The sequence below is a fragment of the Canis lupus genome, chromosome 3 (genome assembly GCF_048164855.1).
Source record: "Canis lupus baileyi chromosome 3, mCanLup2.hap1, whole genome shotgun sequence".
In the NCBI taxonomy this organism is placed as follows: domain Eukaryota; kingdom Metazoa; phylum Chordata; class Mammalia; order Carnivora; family Canidae; genus Canis; species Canis lupus.
In genome coordinates, this window is record NC_132840.1 from 39,243,602 (window position 1) to 39,267,622 (window position 24,021).

Sequence of the window (24,021 nt, forward strand, 5' to 3'; positions counted from 1 at the left end):
GAGTTGGATATAGACAGCTCATCTGATTCTTTTTGCCCTTTACCCACTCCCCTTGTCGGATATTTTCTAATTCAGATATTCGGATTTTTTCTTAGAATCATGTATCCACAGTCAAGGTCCAGTGGTTGAGACCATAGGTCAGCCTTGAGGATGGAAACCACATGCTAGTGATGATAAAACTGGACAGCAGAAGGATCCTGAGTCCCTGCTACAGTGTGATGTTACTGTACCAGTTATGAATGTCTATTTAAAGAGATATTTTATGCAAAAAAAATAAATTTCCATCTTGTTTTGGCTACTGTTATTTCTATCCTCTGCTACTGAGGCCAAATACCATTCCTGAATGATGTATCCCAAACTCAGTATCAATTCCAGGAGGGTAGGTGACTGGAGCACTTATGAATACTTATGGCTAGAAATTACTACTTGGAAAATGTACAGAAATACTGAGAAAATTTCCCAGCTGGACCCCATTCCCAAGGTGGATCTCAAAGACAGTTTTATATCAACTGTATAACCTGGAAGAATTCCAGGAGCCTTTCAGGAAGAGAAAGTGGCTGCTGTTGCTGCTGATCCTGCTATAGTTGAGTGGAAACTGAAAGGCCGGAATGATGACCTTTCAAGAAGAACAAATGTTATTAAATAATGGATTTTGTCCCACCTCCTACAACAGTCAAGAGCAAAAGGATGAAGAGGGAATCCTATTCATCTATTAATAACTCTGAGAGCCAGCCTCATGCTGACAAAGCAGAAAGCAACTGTAAAATTAGCAATTTTGCCTGCAAATTAGCCCCTTGCAAAGCCATAAAAAGAGAAAAGGAATTAAGAAAAATTCTATTAATGGAGTCAAGGATGGAAAAACCAAGAGTGACAGAGCATAAATACCCAGAAAACTGATACTTATTTTAAGGAAGATATTATCCAGGTTTTAAATAGCTGCTTATAGCTGTGTATGAAGCAAGTGTTAATTTATAGCTCTTGGATCGGTGGCCTTTCTTAATGGCTCCTTGGAGCAAATCTATCAGAACACGAGGAGCACAAGGCTTAGGTTGATGTTAATGAAAACTACCCTAACTACCCCTATCTGACATACTGCTATTCCACTTTAGAATGAAAGGCAATGCAGTATATGGAAAGATGTTAAATATCAGAGGAAGACAAAGTTAAGGCTTGAACCTGGCTCTGTCTCTTTCCTGGCCTTGAGAAAGTCTTTTCACCATCCTGGGCTGCTGTTTTGTTTTCTATCAAAGCAGAGGGTGATTATGCACCATTGTGTTAGTCCCATTAAATTAAGTAACATGCAAAGAATTTGGTCCCTAGGAGGTTGTTAGCAAACTTAATCCCTTTCTACCTTCTCTTCCTCATCAGAGGGTCAGAAACATCAGACCTGGCAAACCCATGCAAAGCACTTAAATTGAGCTCTGAAATTCTCCCCATAAGAAGATCAGTCCCTACAGGGGAGCTGAACACACATTTTTATAATTTATGACTGGTCTCGGGCAACAGGCCCCCATTTGCAATTTTATGAAAATGATAAATCAATATTCAATAGTAGGAAATAATCAGAAGAAAAGAACAGAGACTTCTTTAACAATAAAAAGGCAGGGGGCTCCATTTCCAACAAGAAACATACCCAGAAGGAGAAATCTGAAAATGGTGCAATTTGCTTCATTATAGCATTGGCAGTTTTCATAGCCAGAGTCATCTAATACCATCCAAGAAAAAGTGAGGAGTTTGGGGCTCTGTTGGAGGATGTGGGTGAGTCTCCTCCTGTTTTCTTGGTTCAAGAGGGTATTTTATGTCTGAAGTACTCATTTTCCCTCTTAGGGCTAAAAAGTGTTAATATATGGACAAAGCAATTAAATCCACAATGCACATGGAAGGCAAACAGTTTGAAGGTGGATAAATCATTGAAAAAGTTCTTAAAAGCACTAAAAAAAATCTCCTAATTGATGGCTGTAGTTTACAAGACTGGGAAAATTTGTAAAACTCCCACTGAACTGGTACCACGAGTCAGAACCATCTCTGAATACTGTAATGTAAACCCAGACTCATTCTCCTCCAAGTTCTTCATATCTTACTGAAGGTCACAGGATCTGCTTTACAGGGTAGTCTTAGAAATAATTTAAATTCCTCAGCAACATTACTACTGAGTGGTACTTTCTACTTGTGTTTGAGCACCTCTAGCAATAGAGAAGTACATTCTTCCCAGAGAGGAGTTTAGTTTAATTCAACACAAATGAGTTGAGACGCTCTAATTCCTAGGCAATTGTTTGTGTACAGGATGTGCATTCATTTCCTATGGCTTCATGGCAAAGTACCATAAATCATGCAGCTTAAAACAATAAAACATTCATTGTGTTATGGTTTTGAAGGCATAAAGTTTGAAATCAAAGTGTTTTGTAGGCCTGTGTTCCTTCTGAAACCTGTAAGGGAGAGAATGCTTCCTTGCTCCTAGCCTCCTGCTTCTGCATTAATATAACCCTCTGCAAGAATTTTCTATGTATGTAATATACATATGTTTGTGTTGATTTAATCTCTCGAATAATGTTTAACTCTAAATGCAACAAGTCCTTAAAAAATAAAAATAAAAAGAGGACTGAATTGCAGCTGAGGACCCTCAAGTCAGGGTCAATCAGGACCATGAGCTGTATTCCTTTCGATACTGGGCAGCCCAAGAGACAGGTTGCCCCCATAAAAGTGGGGAGAAACTTTGAAAGGGTATACGAAAAACTCCAGCATCTGGGAGAGCAGGGCAAGAGGCTATAGAACATGAAGCGTGAGATACCCTTGGACTTATTCTCTATCCCCCTCTGCGAGCAAGACCAGGACTTTCTGAACTTGGTGACAGCCCTGGACATGGCCATGAAGTGGATGGATGCCCTCCATCAGGAAAAGTGAACCAGATCTAAAAGACTGTAATGTGTAATGAGCATTGAACCTTACAAAAGTTTGGCAATGTCTTCCATAGCCTTTCTCGGCGGTGAAACGGCAGAGCAGTCATTGTAGGACTGTGGGAGATTGCAGGCCAAGGTGGAAAAATTCAAGGAAAAGAAGTCAGGGCCAGTGCTGGCCAAACTCCTCCAGGCCCAAGCAGAGCATTGGCCTGCATGGGATGACTTTGAAGCCAAGAACAAGCAGCTCCTGCACAAGATACTGTAGTTCTACAATAGTCATCTATATTAATTCCAGCTCAGCTTTGAGTCCCTAAAGGGACTCAAAGGTGAGTCTCAATCAGGTGGTATTACAGTCTGAAATGTGTAAGATCTTTGGTGACTTGACTCCACAGCTTGGCCAGTCTGGACACCTGGACATGCAGTGGGAGTAGGAAAATGAGGCCAAATTGAGTGAATTCAGAGCCCTCCTCTACTGTGGCTGATGACTAACTCCTGGGACACAAGTTAGTCTCTCAAGTCTTTCGAAGCATAGGCTCAGGTGTCAGCTCAGCACAAAGTCCTCCTATGGGGGAAGTCTGGTAGCCCATAGGTTGGGGAGACAGGCAGCTCCCACTCTACCTTAGCAGCCCTTTGCAATGAGCCTGGCACCAGAAGCCACAAGCAGGTAGCTCTCTCCCCACCCAATACCAGGAGCCTGTAGACCCAGGTGAGCAGTATAGTAACCCCCCACCCAGGGGCTTTCTTATTTCCAAAGAACTGCCGAAAGTGCAACCTGGCAAGCTTTCAGCCTTCAAAGGGCATGGGTTTTATCAGTTCATTTGAGGTCTTAGCCTTGCTTACATAGTTAAGTTGCATAGTTACCTCCAAAAGGCCCATCCTGGGGAGTCCAGTGACCCTCATTTGCTTTCCATTTTGAAGACTCGTTTTTTTTTTTTTTTTTTTTTTACCCCTCCTGGAAGAAGCCCTTCTTTCCCAGAATGTGTGAATCTGGGAAGTTGGCCTGCCCCAGGGAGTGTAGAACTATGGTCCTTCAGCCCTACATGCCCCTCACTCCAGCCTCCCAGCATGACAAAGACTGGGTTAGCCCACTTCTATCCATTAGATCAGGGCCAGGAAAGAATCCCAAGTTATAGCTTCCCCCAGTAACTGGGACTCAACTCAGGTCAATGTGCTACCACGCAAAATGTCACAGTTCAATTCATAGGCCTCAAAAGCCAGAATGGTGAGTTGTGTGCTAGCAAAATAATACACTGAGGCTGCTTTTCATGAGGAAGTCTCCAGGAGCAGGTAGACATGGTCTCCTGGGGCAAATTCTAGACCCCCTATGGCTGTCAGGAGAAACAACTGCCCTGAGTACGTGCAATGCAATGGTACATTTGGGTTATTGAGGTAGCAAGCACCCTTTAACCATGGTCTTTTGAAATCAGAGTGGCATAGGATGCAGTCAGTGTCCACAAATGGGGACCTGTTAAAAGACTTTGACTCCCTTAATTCTGTTTTCTAAGACACCAGACACCTATGCATTAGCTGCAAGTGTTTCCTCCAGTTTTACACTCCTCCCCCATTGACTGCCAGAGTCTTCCCAAGGCCCTGTATCACTACCCAAGGACTAATAAACACTAGTGCCAGGTAACAAGCTCTCCATATGGTTTATTTTTTCAGAGAAATCCTAGGAGATTAGCAGCTTGGAAGGCCACGATAGCCATGGAGTTGATGTCTGTTTCTATGTTCATTTCCTTCATTTTATTGTCCGTGCAGATCATATATTCTCTTGGACACCAGCAGGAATCCTAACAGCCTTTCAGAATAATATATTTCCTCTTGTTCTTTGGGCTAACCCACTTCAAAACTCTTCTATGTCTTTTATCCTGAATTTGCTGAGGTTTAATAGGGTACACTTGATTTATTTGTCCACATATGGTTGTGAATTGAAGTATATTCAACATTGAGAAGGATGACTTCTTACTGGCAATGCTGTCGATGATCTGTTTTCAGAATCAAAGCAGCAGGAATCTTCTAGAGCAGTGGTTCTCAATCAGTGGCAGTATTGCCACTCCCAACCCAGGGGATCATTGGCAACGTCTGAAGGTATTTTTGGGTGTGAGAATGGTATGTGTGTAGGATGCTAATGGCTTCTATGTGGTTAAGGCAGAGGGTGCTGCTGAACACAATTGTAGGACACTCTCACACAAGAAAGAATTACCTGGCCCAAATATCAATAGTATGAAGATTGAGTAACCCTGACTTAGAGGAATATTTTTTCTCCTATAACCTTTAGGCATTACTTCGGAAGCTGTATGATCTATATTCCAGGCTCAGATCAACTACTTATTCACTATTTTAACATGGTCCAACAGCCTATGGATTTTGGACTTGGGCTTGCTTGTATACGAAATGAGGAAAGTAGCTTTTGGGAAAGAAATTGGAACATGTTGAGTCACTAATTATATTTTATGGTCAAGGGAAGAAAAGTGTTTAATATTCAAAGATGCTTATTGAAGAATTATTTATGATAATCAATATTATAAAACAGCTCTGTTTGAATAGATGGCAGTTCATCTGTTTCATAGAACATTATGAGAATCTTACGAAGCAGTTTTCATAAGGAAAATGCCTTTATTACAATGTTAAGAAAAAGAGTAATGGAATTCAAATTTGTATGTAAAGTAGACCAGATGGAAATTTGTCACTTTCTTTCCTGTTGTATTTCTTACTGTTGTATTCATCACAGTGACTAGGACTCACTTATTTATGTGTGTGTCTTCATGGCTAGACCGTGTAGTCCCTGGGCATGGTAGGGAGGGGCCTTAGTCACCTCTCTATCCTCAATGTCTTGCCTATAACTAACTGAATATATGGTCTCTCACAAGACAGTTAACTGCTCCCAGCTTTGGTTTCCTCATCTGAAAAATGTAGGCAAAATTGTGCATACCTCAGAGGTGTTGAGATCAATAAATAGCCAAAGATCATAAAGCATTATATCTAACACATAATAACCATTCAGTAAAATTAATTATTGCTATTCCTTGCATCCCTGCTCCGCCAGCAACAAGATGTGTAACCTTGGGAAAATAAATTCAGGTCTGGTCTGTTCTTTTCTTTTTTCTTCTCTATTCTTCCCCCTATATAAATGAAAATTTGTATAGACTATCTCAGTCCTCCTTCCCACATCCTAGATTCTTCTATCTTTTGATTCTAAAGATTAAAGGCTTCAGGATTCAGGAGACTTGTTGGAAGGCAGACTCTGTAGAGGTAAAATGGCGCCACCAATCATAGTCTAATGAGGTTTTGAGGGTGGGGACAATCAAGTGGGAGAGTGATGGAGCGCCTGGGTGGCTCAGTGGTTAAGCATCTGCCTTTGGCTCAGGTCACTATCCCGGGGTCCTGGAATCGAGTCCCACATTGGACTCCCTGCAGGGAGCCTGCTTCTCCCTCTGCCTGTGTCTTTGCCTCTCTCTTTGTGTCTCTCATGCATAAATAAATAAAATATCAAAAAAAAAAAAGAGGGAGAGTGGTGGTGGGTCAGCTGGAGACAATGTGATACAGGGGAAAGAGCATTAGATGAGGTGTCAGAGAACTGGGACCTAACTAGGGCACTGTGAAGCTCAGGCACATATCATTTCTCCATGGCAACTTCCAACTTCCAACTTCCTTACCAGTAATAGCAGAAAGAAACAGCTAGCAAATTCAGGGACTCTTCCAAATCTTACCTTGTGAGGTTGTGCCCTATTCCTGTGTTACCAGGCATGCTATTCTGAATTTGTTCTTCTACGTAGCCACTGTTGCCCAGTTACATGTGACTACCTTCCTCCCTCAATCTTTCCTAGGTGTTGATGTCTTCCCTTTTTAGATGCTAACTTATCAACCACTATTTTTCCTAGATAGAAGTCCAAGAATAATGCAAGATATTTGTCTGAATATCTTAGGGTCTTTGCCGTATCAGAGTGACCATAATGAGACCCATGGGAAAAACTGTAAGTTAAAAACAAAAACAAAAAACAAACCAACTATCTGGTACTGAGAAACCAAAGGCAGTGGGAAAATCCTTCACAGGAACAGAGAGGTTGGAGAAATAACAGATGGGAAGCAATCCGAAAGCAGATTAATAATGACAAATAAATCATTAAATCTTCCACTTATGCAGTCTTGCTCCAGAAAGAACAACAGATAAATAATGAAGACAAATTTAGACTTAGCATTTGAATCAAATTTATAACCAACAACAAAACGAACTACCTTTCAAGGTAGGGAACCTCCAGCTAGAGAGAGGAAAGGTTTAATGCTAGAGAAGTTTCTTGCTTCTGATGAGAGAAGAGATTTAATAATTTCCAAATTCTTTTCAGTCCTGACAAGGCGGTTCTCCCTGTGAATGAAGCCATGGCTCAGAGGACAAGTACCCTGGAACAGCTTTCCTATTTGCCACCAAGTACTGGGGGAGAAGCCTTTAGGTTTTCACAGTGATTTTAAGGAGTGGGCCTTAATTCCATTTTGCAGATGACAAAATTGTGGCTTAGACAGGGATATTGTTTTTCTCAGCATTGTAAGAGGTACAGTAGGCTTCAACTTTGTATCTGAAACATCCTGAGGAAGCCAGCTGGTCCTCACTGTTTTGACTACACTGGTTTAGGCTCCTGAACTCTTCCATAGAAGATCCAATTAAAGGGCAGGTTGCTAGCTTCTTTGCATGTAGAAGGGGAGAGGAGGCTAGAACAAATGACTTTACTCCTTGCCAGAGGAAGACGGGGGTTGTCTGTGAGGAGAGCTTGTTGGGGAGCTCCTGCCACCTGCAACCAGTCAATTCATCCTCCTGGAAGCTGGACTGCAGGCCCCGTGCCAGCTTGTCAGTGCAGAAACTGGCAAGAAGAGAACTCACTCAGAGGCTGTCAGACACAGGAGCCTGCCCACAGGTTACAGTGTGAAAGGGGGGCCTTGGGAGCAGGGGCAATGACCAGTCTCAGCAGTCAGCAGGAGAAGGGGAAGGAGGGGGTGCTGAAATGCACCATGTGTCTACTTGGTGTTCAGTGCTTTTTAAATATTTTCTCTTTTAATTCCTCTCTACAGTCCTATTAAGTAGGTATTATTTTCTTCATTTTTCCAAACGAAGACACCAAGACCGAAGCAATTTCAGTAAATTGCTGTACATTATTCAGCAGGCCTTGGATGTTAAGCCAATTTTGTCTGACTCCAAATTCCACATTTTCTACCAAATTATGGTTTTTCAAATTCTATTCACTGGTGTTCCCTTTCATGTTTCACCATGTCTGTATCCACTTGTACTCTTACTCAACATTTTTCTGCAAATCAACTTACTTATAAATCAATTTTACTTATACGAGTGCATTTTAAAGGGAAGATGTACGATGCCATCATATATGGAAAGCAATTTCACTTGCCATAAATATATGGTAATAAAAATAAATAAATGAAAACAAAATAGTGTTATTATGCTCCTGCTGTATAGTCTTATGTCTGGAAGGCTCTGTGCCCAAGGTATACTTTTTTTTTTTTTTTTTTTGTGAAAAGTGAAGATTAGGGAAGTATTAGAGAGGTGCTAAAGATATAGAGAACCAAAATGATGTTTTTCTCTTTGGTGAAATTAAACAGATTGAAAGGTAATTGAAATTCTTGTGATGTGGTTCAAAACTGTTTACACCCTTTCTCTAGGCCACCCCCACCATATCCAGGACCACAGCATTCCATGTCCGCACTTTAGGAAGCTAATCAAGATAGTGGTGATATTATTAGCTTCTGTTCTGAAGTCAAGCAAGTGCTCTCGCTAAATACCATCTCAAGTGAAACAACACAGATTACTAGATAGAAAGCAGGGAGTAGGATTCAGAAGATAAAGAGAAGATCCCCCTAAATGGTTCTCCCACCCCACATCTTCAATCCAATATATCATAATTAAAGGCCATGACAATTTTCTACTAAGAAACATGAAATGATTTCTTGTTGCGGATATAAAGAATTCTCAATTCCTTAGCCTGGCATTTAAGGCCTTGCAAAATTCTGTTATGCTTCATCACCAACATTATACTTAGGCCAAAGAGAGCCAAAATGAACCACTCATCATTTCTTGTTTATGTCCTCAAAATGTCTTGCCTTCATTGTATTGCTAATCTGTTGCTATGTTTAGGCAACGTTTCTCTCTTCCCACGGTACATCTACATGTGTAATGGTGGTGGGCAGAGAAAGCCTGGAAAGATGAGAGTAAGAGAAGTGTAGTTTGTGAAGGTCTACAAGATGTCTATTGGATTTGGCAGTGTGGAAGGTCTAAGAGGCCTTAGAATTGTTTCAGTTATGTGTTAGGGATGTCGGTGGGTTAAGGATCAAATGGGAATTGAGTAATGGGAGGTAGCAAGCACACATCGAGACAAAACATGAAAAGTGAAGTGTTCGATGGTAAGGCACACAGGAGAGCTCAGAGCATGTTTTTACGTGAGCTTTAGCTCATTTTTTGCAGGAAGCAAAAAGTTAGGAAGAGGTTTGAGATGTAAATGTAGAAAAAAATGTGAAGGGACAGAATCAAGAAGAAATGTGAAGGCCTTGGCCTTGCATACAAGGAGAGACACTTGAAGAAGCTCATAGTGAAGTGGTGCCTTTCTATAAATGGAGTGGAATTAGCAGAGTGAATCCACAGCACACATTTGCACTAAGTAGCTGGAGAGTCAGGATCTCTCTGGATTTTTGCCATTTAGTATATAGTATTAGTATATAGTATATAGTATTAAACACACATTCCCAGCCTAATAATTATATGGAGTCACAGAACATTTAAGGTTGAAGGAAATCCAGTCTTCTACCTTATGCTTGGATCCACGTCAGATTTGAGGTCTACTCTTTTAACTTTAGTGGAAGGAGATTAATGCCTATACAGAAGATAAAATTTCTTTTTGTTTCTTTTTTGTTTTTTAAAGATTTTATAATTTACTCATAAATATTATTTATTTATTCATAAGAGACACACAGAGAGAGGCAGAGACATAGGCAGAGGGAGAAGCAGCCTCCCTGCCAGGAGCCTGATGTGGGATTCCATCTCCAGGATCCTGAGATCATGACCTGAGCCAAAGGCAGATGGTCAACCACTGAGCCACCCAGGCATCCCAGAAAATTTCTGTTTAGAAAACATTAGGTATCAAGAAGTTCTGTTCTACACAGAAATAGTATCTACCTCCCTGCCAGATGGTGCCAGTTTTGCCCTTAAAAATCCTCACAGGACTTAAATCTCTCTTCAAATATGTATATAGTGATGGATTTTTTCCCTTTGAGAGGTTGTTTAACCATTTTTTACATACGATAATTTCTAAACTTGTATTTGCCTTTTTGTATGTTTCAACATATATTTAAGTTGTGATGTCCAAAAATAAAAATGACATCCCAGATTCCCAGATATGGTTTGATCAGGGAAAGGTAATAAAGAGTTCATCCTAGGCCCTAGGTTTCATTAAGTCTGGCTAAGTTGCTGTTTGAGATTTATAGAGTACTTATAATATGCAGGCGATTTCTTTAGGATTTTAAAACATCATCTTATTTAATTTTTTCAACATGAGGTAGAGTCTTTAATATTCCATTTTACAAATTGGCAACAGGAAGCCAATTATGTTTCCCAGGGTAAGTAAGCTAGCAGGTAGCTGAGTTGGGATTTGAACTCAGCTTTGCTTGACTTCACTGCATTATGACCTCTTCATATGTTGATGCGTTGTTAGTCATCTTCCTTCCACCCTGCACTTGTACAGGTAGGTTTCTTCAGGTGTTGAGCAAAGAAGATGGCACACAGAGGTTCTTGTTAAATATTATTTGGATCCTTATGGTATAGCTCTTACTGGCTGTCACGCTGCAGATGAAAAAATGAGGCTGAGATTAACAAGTATTCACTAAGTATCTACTAAGTACCAGACTCAGTACTGTCACCAACACTAGTGTGACAACAGTCTGCAGGTAAGTACAAGTATATGAAAATAGAGAGTCCTATCTCTGGACTCAAAGAGCAGCATTACTTCTACCATACGTACCGTAGCTTATTCATCCAGCAGAATTGCTCATAGCCAACCTAGAAGAATGGAATCTGCCGTCTCCAGCCAAAGGTCCTGTTCAGAAAAGTGAAGGTGTCTTTAGAAAGAGGGGCTACAGTGAGGAAATACAACACTGTACACGTCAAGGAGTAGAGATTCTCTTTACCTTTTCTCCACAGATCTAAATTTTATTAATGCCCACCCCATCCCCCAGCAAATGTGGCATTCTTTTAAATATGCCCTAAAAGTGTAAATCAGAGCAGAGACCATATTTCACGCCAAGAGGCTTGTATATCCATCAGGTATTTATGGCGCTGCTGTTAGCCAACTCTTCCATCTGGGATGCCTTTAGTCATCTTTCATCTGGTACACCTATTAGAGGAACTCCAGAACCATCCATAACAAAGGGGCTCATCTTTTAGAACTCCTTTGGCAGGAGTGAGAAATCCAAAGGTTTCCCATAAAGCCTGTGTTTCAAATTGCGTTTAAAGCGGTTGTTTGATACGATAATGTCTTTGGGGGGAAAACTTGGCCCTGCCTCTCAAAGATAATAGAGGACAATTATTTGATTCTGTTGTGCTGTCTAACAAGGAACCATCTATTAAAAGCACAAGGGTTTCTGTAATCTACATATTATAGAGGGAAAAGATTGCATATCCTCTCTGTCCCCTAAACCCCTGCAAAAGAACCCTAAAGACTTCAGAAAAAAAAGAGAGAGAGAGAGCTATTTATCTTTCTAAATAGAGTAGTGAATACCTGCTATAACCTAAAACCAGCTAAAAAAAAACACAGAAGAGGAAAGATTTAATGGACTCTCCCATTAAATATGATTGAATATTCCAGGCACCAAGTTGTTTCCCATATACTTTCCAGTTTGACTCTGTTTGAGGAAAGGTAAAATCTAAACATGAGTTTTCTATTTTTTAATAATCATTTTGAAAGTGATGAATGCATCTGTGGGGGGAAAACAACAACAAAACAACAGCTTTAATTGTCACTTTGCACACTGCAATGCTATCTCATTAATTCCTCAGCAGAATGCCTCATTATTAAAATAATATGTGGGGAGTTTGTAGTCCAAAAAGCCAGGAGACAAATTCACTGCTAAAATGTTCCAGAATGTCTCAGAAAGGAATAAAACTACCAGAACTTTCATCCTATTCCAATCATAGACACATGTCCATGAGGAACTGTAATTCATCTTGACAGGGCTGCTCAGCTGCTTCCAAACACACAGACCCATATAGGAGACCACTCGGACCACTCCCATCCTTGGCCTGGATGTGGAGACATGGGGCTGCAAGTGTCTCCCATCAATTAGACATTCAGAACAGAAAAGGGCTGGCTCAATGCATGGGGGTGAGGAAGCTGCAGAGTTTTATGCCTTATTAATTGGACCTTGCTATTTAAACTCTTGAAAACTCCAAATGGCTTTGGCATGAAGTCAGGACCATAAAATAAATGGACTCAAGAAGTGAAAGGGAATACTCTGAGCTAAGCCATTTCCTGTTCCTCCTTAGAATCCTCAACTGTATCTGGTACCAGCATTTCAAGTTCAAATCTCAGCTGAATGCTCAGCCACCCTTTACAGGCTGCTGCGACTGTAATTGTGATTTTTCTTTTTCCTCTTTTTGGTTCTGGTCTCTTCCAGAAGTGATGGCATAAATAAATAACCACCTTTAATTTTGATTGGCCTGCAGGTATGCATCTGTCAAATTTGCCCAGCAAAATAACAAAGCATTTGAGTTTTTGTTTGTTTTGCAGCTAGAATTATGTCAAACCAGAGTGCCTCCCCTGCCTTTCCTATAGGCTTTCTGAGTGAGTCATCCTAAAAAAGAGTGACCTCTGGCACTGAGTCTGGGAGGGGTTCTGTTTCTGGGAGAGAAGGTAGCAGGAGAGAACAGCCTTGGTTTCTTTCAGTCTTTGCTTCCTTGACCATCAAGACAGTCCTCTGGGACCAGATGGCTTTGTCTCATGAAAATGAGCAGAGTCAGACAAGATAACAGGCACCTTTGTCACCAGAACCCCCACCCATCCTGCCACTTGTGAGGATTATCAGCGGATTACCCTTTGGTACCTGGCCCCTGAGTGGGAGATTCCCTGCGGGTAACAGTGGTGCAGCTGGATTGCGGGTTGATGGCATGCTATTTAGCACGCAAAAAGAAAAACTGACTAGAATTATGGAAGACATCTAAGGATAAGAACCCTATGCTGCTAAGCCCAGCTCAGAGGTTCCCTAGCCAAAGCTCTGCTAAGGGAGATTAAGAGAGGGGAGAAAGGTGCGCCCTTTTATTAGCTACCAGATGGTCTCTTGAGAACTACACATTATCGTAGTTACACCTCACAATAGCAGTTCGAGGGAGATGTGACTCCCATCGTATAGGTAAAGAAACAGGCTTCGAGATTTTAAGGTGCATGAAGCAGATGTGTAATGTGAATGTTAAGGTTAAAAACTACATCTGTAATATCCACCAAATCATGGTGGTAAGTACTACCAAAAACTTCTTTGTGGCACTTCATGGGGATAAATATGCACACCTGCTCCTGGGCCTACCTTCTCTGGTGTTCCTCTCTACCAGCTACCATGCCAGCACTTCACAGTGGAGTCTGTTTGGGCTCTTAGTACCTAAACTGGGCCTCTGCTCATTGTTTCGGCATTGGGAACCAGTATTCTTTTTCCTCCAAATAAAAACCTAATCTTGGCTCCACGTTCCTTTACTTATGTTGGCACAACATGAGGAAGCATGAACAGCCCAGCAAGAGGCAGAAAAGTGTGCTGCAGAGTTTCTGACCTACCCCTGTATCCTTTAATTCATTTAAAGTAGAATTTAGTGTTAAGAGCTTGGCTTTAGGGGCGCCTGGGTAGCTCAGTTGGTTTAGCGTCTGACTTGATTTCACCTTGGGTCATGGTCTTGGGGTCTTGGGATCAAGCACTGTGTCAGGATCCTCACTCACGGGAGTCTGTTGGAGATTCTCTCTTTGCTTCTCTTTCTCTCTCTCTGCCCCTCACACCACCCCCTCCCACACCAATAAATAAATCTTTTTTTTTTTTTTTTAAAGAGCATGGGCTTTGGGTTTACTCAGGACCCAAGGTTCAAATCCTGAGATCACTTCTTATTAGGTGGGTCACGTGGAGCAAGTTTCTATGTCCAACAGCCTCAGTATTCTCATCTGCAAAATGGGGATAAGAATGGATTCCTCACAGATTTATTGTTAGGATTATGTGACATGATGTATAAGAACACGAAGTATAGTGTGGAGTGCTTAGTAAGTACTTCATCAACGGAAACTTATTTAGGGTAGATGTTTAAAACTAAATGGTCTGCATATTTATTTTAGAATTGATAAAACTGACCCCAGGAAAGAGATAAGATGGTACTATCAGAGAATACTGACCCACTTTCCCCTAGGATACTGAAGCCTCTTCCTACCCCTTAGAGGAAATATCCCTTACATTGCAATTTTTCATGTCTTGTAAGGTCCAATCAATATAATTGATTTAATGATTAATTTATTGTGTTCCTCAGTAAAAGCCCTGCATCGACTTCTTAAAATGGAATCTTATTGCATTTGAGACAAACACAACTAATTGGCAGCAATCATTTAAAGGAGAAGCACAAAGTGTTCTAAATACACATATACAATCAAGCCAATAATAATAAAATAAAAATAAAACCTTGCACTATTTTAAGAATGCAAAAGTGGAAGCATGAATTGAGTGTTAGTACTTTCTGAGTCTCTGAGCCACAGAGAAAGATCATCAGGACAGTTATGCTATCTGTGTCTTGACATTATTCATGACCTAAAGGTCTGGGAGGACTCCAGGAAGGGTCCCCCCATGCACCTCCACTGTTAGTATGAGGAGCAGTTGTTCCTCTTTGGCTTGTGATTAGTTTTTATCTCATGGTCTGTACCGAACGAGCTCTCCATCCTTCCACTTACCTGGGGATGACCCAGAGACAAATCTGTGTCCTAGCTGTACCCTTGGTTGCATTTTTTAGTTACTCATACTATATATATATATATATATTTGTTTCTGGACCTGTGTTTTTGTTTCTACCATTATTTTCCTTTGCTTCACCTTGCCCACCAAATTATAAAACAAATTACCTAATTCGATGTCTATGTATCTTTGTAAGTTGCCTATTAAATATATTTGGAACAAAGTAAGGGATACATAAACTGATCAATAAACAAATAAAGAAATCAGGAAAAAAAAGAAGTCTAATTTCCTGTTCTCCCATGCCACAGACTAGGCTTGTATTTGGTTGCTTGCCACAGGATTTGTCTTCTGATGAAAACAAAAGGAACTCCACCAGCAGCTATCCCAACCCAGAGAGAACCAGTGATTGGTTCTTTCTCAAGGACTATCCTCCTTAGCACCCCCCTCCTGAGAGTGTAGGTGTGGGAGGGGATCCAGGGAGGGGCTGGGGAGTCTTGACTTGGCCACAAGGTGTCACTGTTGCTGCACTGGAGGGAGGTCTCTGGACCTTGTCTTTGGCAGCAGGAAATGCTTCCTCTTCCCTCACTCAACTCACTCTTAGGTGAACCAGTATTTAATAGCCTTCGTTAGACTTTTTTTTTTTTTTTTCCCTGCTCCAGAGAGAAGGGATAAGAACTCTCCTTGATATATACTTTTCCAGCTGCTGCTGTGTTAGGTTTAGGGCAATGGAGGGATCAGTGATTTTTAGAAGTAATTTTCTTCATCAGGAAGCTCTCTTGATGGGAATGTCCACCCAGCCCCACACCAAGAGCACCTGCTGAGACAGCCAAGTGCCTTGGCCAAATCCTGGGCTTTGGAGCCCGACAGACCTGGGTTTGCATCTGCGTGTTCTTTCCCTCGACTCCTCCACTCTTTCTGGCTGTGTGACTGTAAACAGTTTTGAAGCTTTCTGTGCCTCTGTTTCCCCATCTTCAAAATGTAATTTACAATGCCTATCTCAGAGGACATTCATGAGAAATGAATTGGGTTGGGCATGAGGAACAGAAGCTAATAATAGGTGTTCAATAAATGAGAGCTATTATCCCTAAAATGTGAACTGGGGAGAGCTGTCTGGTAACTCAGATTAAATCTTGTATGTTTTTTCCAATGTCTGCAGAAACTAGGCATATGGGGTGTGTGTGTGAGAGAGAGACAGAGACAGAGACAGAGGCAGAAAAGGAGAGGAGAAGGGAAAGAGATGTAGCATGAGCTTCAGTGTGTGTGTGAGTGAGGCTTTCAGGTGACAGGCAAAGGGAGTGCAGGGCTCCTAATATATCGTGGGAGACAGTTACCTGTACCCTAACATCTCTTTCCCTGCTTGACAGTTCTACAACTTTCTTCTAATGATAGGCAGCACTTCCCAGATGCTCCCTTGTGACAGAAAGCACAACACAGAACAAGGAGCAGCCTCTCCTCCAGGACTGGGGCTCACCAGCCTTGTGCTCTGCCATCATTTGTACCAACTTGGACAGCCTAGTCCACAAAGGAACATGGGCTTTCAAGTCAAGTGTAGGTATAGATTCCAGCTCCCAGACTTACTGGGTGTGTGACCTTGAGTAATTATTTACTCCTTCAGAGTTTTACTTTTCACTGTAAAAAAAAAATATTCATGGTTTTTATGAGGGATTAAATAAGAGAGTACAAAGGGTACTAGTTCTCGGTGGTTCTTTCCTATCCATGTGGGAAAATGCCATGGGGACTGTCCGGTCTGGTGTAGGAAGCTGCCTCCCTTGACCTGCAGGGTCTCTCAGAACTGCCTTGTTTCAGAGATCCATAGAGGAGGAAAAACACAGGTTCTGTTTTAAACACATTAAGTTGGAGGTGTCTGTTGGATAGGTGGGTGGAGATGTTTACCAGCCTGTTGGAACTTGGGAGGAACTGTAGGTGGAGATATGGAAGTCTCCTGAATTGGTCAAATTGCCCTTACGCAAATAACTTCCTGTTTTTTTTCTATACCGTTACCCTATTTTAATTCAATTGAACACATGCTAACTGTTAGACCTTACTTTCTTTCCAGGAGCCTTAGGCTGGATGGAGGTACTATTCTTTCCACTTGGCTCATGCGTTCTTCCTGGGACCCTTACATTACTGCCCAGCTATCACTACATACAGAATCTTCCCAGAGCTACAAAATTCTGTTCCACAGCTGTGGCTTCCAGCTTCACCCAGTTCAGAGGTTTGAGACTGTGTCTTCTCCAGGTTGACCTGGGATATGATATTGTTGTAGACTCTTAGAGGAGTGCTGATCTATGATGTATAACTATATCCTGTTTTTCAGAATTGCAAACGGAGGCCTAGAGAATCAAGTGATCATTCCCATCACTGTGGAGCTCAGAGCCATCACATCAGCCCTTTCCTTACTTATAAGGCAATGGATTATAATCCAGATGGTGGTCCAAATACTTCCAAGGCCAGGAATTAAAGCCCAGCCCTTCTTACAAGCCTGCTGTTTTAAGGCTTGAAGGGAAATTTCTTCAATGACTTTATGTGCGTAGAACCTTCAATTACTGTGGGTCATTGTGACACAGGCTACGATTTATCATGGGATTAAAAAAAAATCTTGGCTTTCTTATGTAGTGATGAGTTAATGAAGCACAGTTTCCCTAATGGTAAGAACCAGAGGACTGAAGCTGCACTCGGCATCCTATATGCTCTGTCAGTCTTGGCCAGAATTTCCCAGTGTGATTATGGAACATGAGTCCTTTAGGATGCCTAGTTAGAAAAAAAAAAAAAAAAAGTTTGGAAAAGCTGAATTTGCACTCTCTTATACCCTTAAAGATCCACAGTGAAAATTAGCACATGAAAAGCTGTAGTTCTAAAGAAACATGCTCAAAGTCTGTACCTAATTCAACCCCATATTCCAAATCACAACTGACCATGGAACTCAAAACATCTGTTAACATCCCATAGAATATGGGTTTTATGAATTATCATACTTTGAGTTTCTGATATAAACATTTTTCTGGGTCCTTTATTGGTTTTCATCTTTAATCTTTGCAACCAGCTTGTGACATAGACATTGTTTATAATCATTTTATGATGAGGACGCTGGGGCTCAGTAAGGTAAAGGAATTTGCTCAGACTCACAGCCTTGGTGCCCTGCTTTTCACTTTATCTTACTTCTAATTTTTCATCCATCCTCAGTATGTCCTTCCTCTGTGTCTTCACTTGTAATATATTCAATACCTGGAATTGCATTCTCGCCATGCCTGGCTGGGATAGCTTCCTTATGTCTTAAGATCTAGGTCAGGAATCACCTCAGTTGTGCTAAGTGTTTCTCCTCCATGCTCTCATGACTCTTTCTTTACCTCTACCTGAATATTGTCCACTTTCTTGTGGAAGTGTCTATTTGTATGCATGCTCCTTAAGAGCAGGTGTTACATCTTCATTCTTGTTTATATACCTACAAACAAATACAGTGCATTCCTGACAATAAGTAGGTGTTTATTTAACTCCTGGCATAGAGGCTCAACATCTCTCTGTTGCACTGAATTGAACTGAACTGAAGTCAGTTCTTACTATCTTCAAAGCCTCAAACATTTCCCATTATACCTCACTGCCTCCCATTCCAGCTGTAAAAGTTCGGTTAGGTTTTAGCCCAAATAAGCAATGGACCTGTTTTTGCTCCCATGGTAGTTGGTAATGCTATGGAGAATTACAGGCAGTGAATTTGGGAAGAAAAAAAGTACCTAAGCTCAAGTTTATATTACATCAAGAATTACATTCGCAATTTATATATAAATCCCCTTAGTACAGGGCTGAGGACAAAGAGCTTTAATAAACATTAGCTCTTACTTAAACTATTATAATTTCAGAGAATTGGTTCAATCATTGTCAATGATATTTTTGTTTCATGCCTAGAGTTACAGGTTAGATTCCAGCATTTTTGTTGATAAATACTTTGGCTGGGTAGGTCCAACCTGAAAATTAAGCTTCTCATGTTTAGAGCAGATATAGGGAATTCAGAAGCTACTTGGTGGGTGGCACTCTGACATAGATAGGATGTTTTTTCAGGTGGGTTACTCACCTACACTTACATTGCAATGGGGATCATTAGGACCCAGACAGAAGAGCTCTGCCTGAAAGTTGAGTTAAATCTCCCTCACTCTCTACTTTGTCACACGTGTCTAGCACCATCTCCCTATCATGTGTCTGAAGCTTAAGCATGCCCACAGTTTTGGTCAGTTTGCTATCATAATTCCTTAAGAACAGATTTATAGGGTGTGACTGCTTGTATTTCTGCTACTGTCCCTTCTATTGAAGGCTTCGAGGCTCTTCTCTCCCTCTATCTCCATCTCTGACATTAAGCTCTGAAGGTTATCATGCATAAATAACTCCCAGGCTCAGTCTCTGGCTTATTCACAACCTCATAGTCTCTGAAAAGTTGGCATAGGCTCTTGACTTGTCTTCCTCCTCCTGATGATGTTAAAATAAATCATGCCAGTTCCATGCTTCAAGATCTCCCATGAAAAATTGGAGCTCTTCACTTTGATAAGCAAAATTCTTCATAATCCGGCCCAATCACTTCACTAGCTATGTCTCATCACTTGCCTCCCTGTACCTGTCCAGGTACGCAGGATGCATTGGATTTCTTACCATTTCCCATTCTGTGCCTCTGTACATTCTTGCTGTCAGGATTTTCTTCTTCCTTGTGTGTTTGGCATTCCTTACTCATCCCCCAAACATTCCTTCTTCTGTGAAGCTTCTCTTTCCCCTGAAAGGCAGTGTACAAAGCTGTTCCTTTGGGCTTCACTGAATATCACCAGCCTTCTGTTTTATTGACACAGAGTCCTCTCTCTTCTCTTCTTTTCTTTCACCAGGGAGTTCTGATGATGTATGAAGGACCTTTTGTTAGAGGAACAAAGGGGTCAAAATGACTACCTGCCATGTAACCCTCTCTTTCTTCTCCTGTGGCTGGAATGTAAAATTTAGGCTGGGTAGGCCTTTGCTAGGTACTTCCCGAGACTGAGAGGGCTAAATGGGACCAGGTAGGTACCATGAGAGAATGCAAAAGGGAAAAAAGCTATTTATTTGGGATAGATCTGAGCTCTGTCTTAGAGTTCTCCCCTAAAATTTACTTTTGATTCACCCACCCCACATGGGACCCCTTCCAACTCTCTAGAGTAGGCAGGGATTCAGACAAAAACCATGGCAAGGAATAACCAGGGCACATATGGTTGGCATCTTTTATGTTCTATTTTCTCAGGAGCTTTAAGTGACTGAGCAGGGATTTGGGATCCTGGCCCTATCACAAGCACACATTATAACACCCAGCACATTGGATTGTATTTGTTTCTGTGTCTTTCTTCCCTGTTAGACTGTGAGCTTTTTTGTGTCCAGAGTCTGGAGCACATTTCCCCTTGTTACTGTGCTGGGTCTTGTAGCTATCTCAGCAAAACAACAGCTAGCCTGGTGGCAAATAGTGTGGACTTTGAAGGTAGTCAGCTTAGGTTCAAATCCCAGTCCTAAAAACAAACAAAAAAACAAAAAAACAAATCCCAGTCCTACCCCTTCAGGGGGATGTGACATCAGGCAGGTGAAATCAGCTTTCTATGCTTCAACTGCGTTGTAGTTAAGATGATCCAGTGAGCTAATGTGTACACACTAGTAGTACCTGTCACTTAGCAGGCATTGAATAGCTGCTAGTCATACATAATTTTATTCTTCTAGGGCATAACATTTTATTAGCATGTAGAAGGCACATTGTAAATGTAAACAAATAATAAAGCATCGAATGGAAGCTTCCCAAGGCACTATGCAAAGTGATTTGGGGAAGGGTAGTGTTCTCTACAGAGGATGAGTTGGGATTAAGAATGAAGAGTTGGAGTTATAGATCTGCCATCTCCTACTTACATTCACATAGACAAGCCATTCAATCTGTCTCAGCCTCAATATCATTTGATCCCAGAGGGGGTGTTATTTTCCCCTTCTGTTTTATTCGTGTTCCTGCACACTGTCGTGGTGCCCCATTCTCCAGACAGAGAGCAGCTTCCATTAACTGAAGCTTTGTGGCAGACAATGCTAACTAAAGCAGGGAGCAGAGGCGAGGGCAGGGGAAGTCTCCAGGGACCAGGAGCCTTGAGGACTCCTAAATTCCATCTTCTAAGTAGGTATGTGTTGTGTGATCAGAACCCATGATTTTTACTTGAATATTAGTTTAATTGAAATAGTAAACAGATATGTTCTATGGATCTTACTTGTCTCTATCACTTCAGGTGCTTTGGATACTGTTTAGCAAAATTGTTCAATATATTTTACAAAAAGCCCTTTTGATTTAGTGAATACATCTAAATTATGAGAATTAATTAATTGACTTTCATTTCCACCATATTTAGAACTTTTAACAATCTTAAGTAGAGGTTGTTTTGGGATCTATTTTGATGAAGAGAAGAGACTAATTGGGGTTTGGGGGTGGGGTGGGCAGTGGTTGGGTGTTAAAGATTATTGAGTGTTATTTCATGTGAAGCTTTTTCATTGTCATCCTGACAAGCATCCTATTTCCATTCTTAAGCCCATTTTATAGATTAGGAAATAGGCCCCAAATCATAGACGTGAAGAGGAATAGTTCCAGAATTTGAAGCCCAATTTGGATCCTTGGGACCGTGCCACATTGTGTTTGGAAGCAGCCGCAAGGACTCTCAGACAGGGCTTGGCATATAGGAAGAGCCAAATAAGTATTTCTTCCACAATGGATGGATATACTGATGGATGGATGCATGCATGCATAGAAGGATGCATACTCCCCAAATTCCCGGCAGGATAACATGTGTTCAGAATCACAAGAAGTGTGAAGAGATTTAGGAGTGTAGGGAGGCAGAAAGCATTTCAGTGCCTAGGTTAAGCGCCAAGTGACTAAAAGGTGGATGGTACCAGGTTCAACAAGTGCCAGCCGAACCCACAGACATCTGTAAGAAAAGGAACAAGCATTTCAGATGCCTCTCCTGCAGCCCCATTTACTGAGTTGACAAGTTAATTACTCAGCTATCAGGAGATAACTTGGTAGCGGTAACACGTGTAACTGTGTAATTATCAGGGGTTCCAGTAGTCGCTGTGTAATTATCAAGTAGTTTTCATGAAACAACATGTGTTTGCTTGTAAATATACAATTAAGCGGTGTCGCCACCGTTAACTATAAAACAAAACCAGCATCTGGCACTTAAGGTACCAGCTGTGGGTCCCTACAATTAAACTTTCCTTTAAATAGGACTAACTTTCCAAAGGGTGCCAAGTCACAAAACTCACAGGAGCACATCTGATACCACCAATCATTCTATTCTTTTTCATTGAAATGACATTTTCCTAACATACCTGTAAAACTCCAATCTATTCTTTGTCAAGGTCAGATGCCCCCTCCTTTTTTTGTATTTTGCAGATTCCTTTAAACAAGATATAAATTCTGCTTCTCTAAATTCCCTAAACTCGTTTGTATCTCTCATGACTTTTAATGCACTCTGCCTACTTGGGAATTTGGGGCATATCCATCTGCCAATCATAGCACAAATATTTATCTGGCCTTTATTAGATGGCGGGCCCTGGGCTAGGCAATTGGAGTATAGTGATCAGCAGAAGAGATATGGCCTCTGTCACCACAAACCTTAATAGTCTAGTAGAGGAGGAAATATATATGTGCTCTTCACACACATATATATATATACGTACATATATACACACACACGTATATATACGTGTATATATATGTATATATACACACACATATACATATATGTATATATACACATATAGTTGCCAGTGTCATAAGTCTTGTAAAAGAGGAAGTAAAGTCTAGTGCTATGAGTGTTAATTCTATTTTAGTCGAAGTGACTTGAGGATGGTGGTCCCAGGTCCTATTTCCTCATTTATGCAATAATTATTTATTTAGCACATACTTTGTGCTATTTGCTGTGTTGTGTACTAGGAATTTTACAATAAGCAAGACAGACATTTTGCCTCCTTATATTCTAAAGTTCCAACGTGACTACCTCGGGACCTGGAACATATCAAGTATACTCAGTGTATATTTTTTCTTCCCAATGACATTAGTAACAGTTCTAATATAAAATGACTAGTATCCTTATCTTTATGTTGTCCAGAAGAATTTAGTGATATATATTGTATTATCATAGAGTATAGATATCTTGACTAGTCATAGAAGATTTTGACCCAAGTGAAAACTTAGATTTGTAATTTGATGTTATAGTTTCTTAAAATTCCCCTATTTATTATAAAAATATTTAAAGAAAATTTGAAAAATATACAAAAATTATCATACAAAATTCTCCTATTCAGACAGACCTGTTAAGATTAATTTCCTCCTTATATTTTTCACCAATATTTTTAAGGTGAAAATTATGTGTCCTGCTTTTTCTTCTACATAGCATTAGATCATGAAAATTTTTCTATATTATTAAAGTTATTTAAATTTAATTTTTCAAGATTTTATTTAATTTTGGGGGGAGTGAGAGAGCATGTAAGTAGGGAGAGGGGCAAAGGGAGAGGGAGAGAGAAAATCTCAAGCAGATTCTGAACTGAGTGAGGACCCAGTGTGGGGCTCAATCTCTGGACAAGAGATCATAACCTGAATCGAAATGAAGAGTTGAACACTTGACTGAGCCACTGAGGCATCCCAAGTGATCTCAATTTTAATAATTTTTGTGCCCCACCATAGATGTGACTAGAGTTCTTAAGCATTTCTGTAAAGTCTGACTCTATCATTCATTCATTCAACTGATATTTATTTAGTGACTATTTCTTTTATCAGCACTGTTCTGGACACTAAAAATATGATAAAAATTAAAACTGAGGAGAACTCCAAGAGTTTACAATCTGGAAGATATATAATAAGTAACTATATAACTATGGCAGATGATATAAGGTAAAAGAAGGGTAAGAGGATAGAGGGTACTGGGGAGGCACTCTTTTCATAGAGAAGTCAGGAATAGCATCACAGAATAAGACCTGGACGGGATGGGTTTCACATGCAGGAGTTTGCGGCAAGAGGAAGAAAAGCAAGTATAAAGACCCTGAGATGGAAGTGTGTTGTTCAAATTATAGCAAAGATTTAAGTGTAGCTGAAGGAGAGTCAGCAAAGGGAAAGAGTAGTGAGATCAGAGCAGTAAATGAGGATGATGGT

The 24,021-nt window shown here is 40.7% G+C and overlaps 1 pseudogene; it reads left to right on the forward strand.

Annotated features, from left to right (window-relative positions):
* The first annotated feature begins 2,643 nt into the window (after window positions 1–2,643).
* On the forward strand, window positions 2,644–3,386 carry LOC140624762 (bridging integrator 3 pseudogene; annotated as a pseudogene).
* The last annotated feature ends 20,635 nt before the right edge of the window (window positions 3,387–24,021 follow it).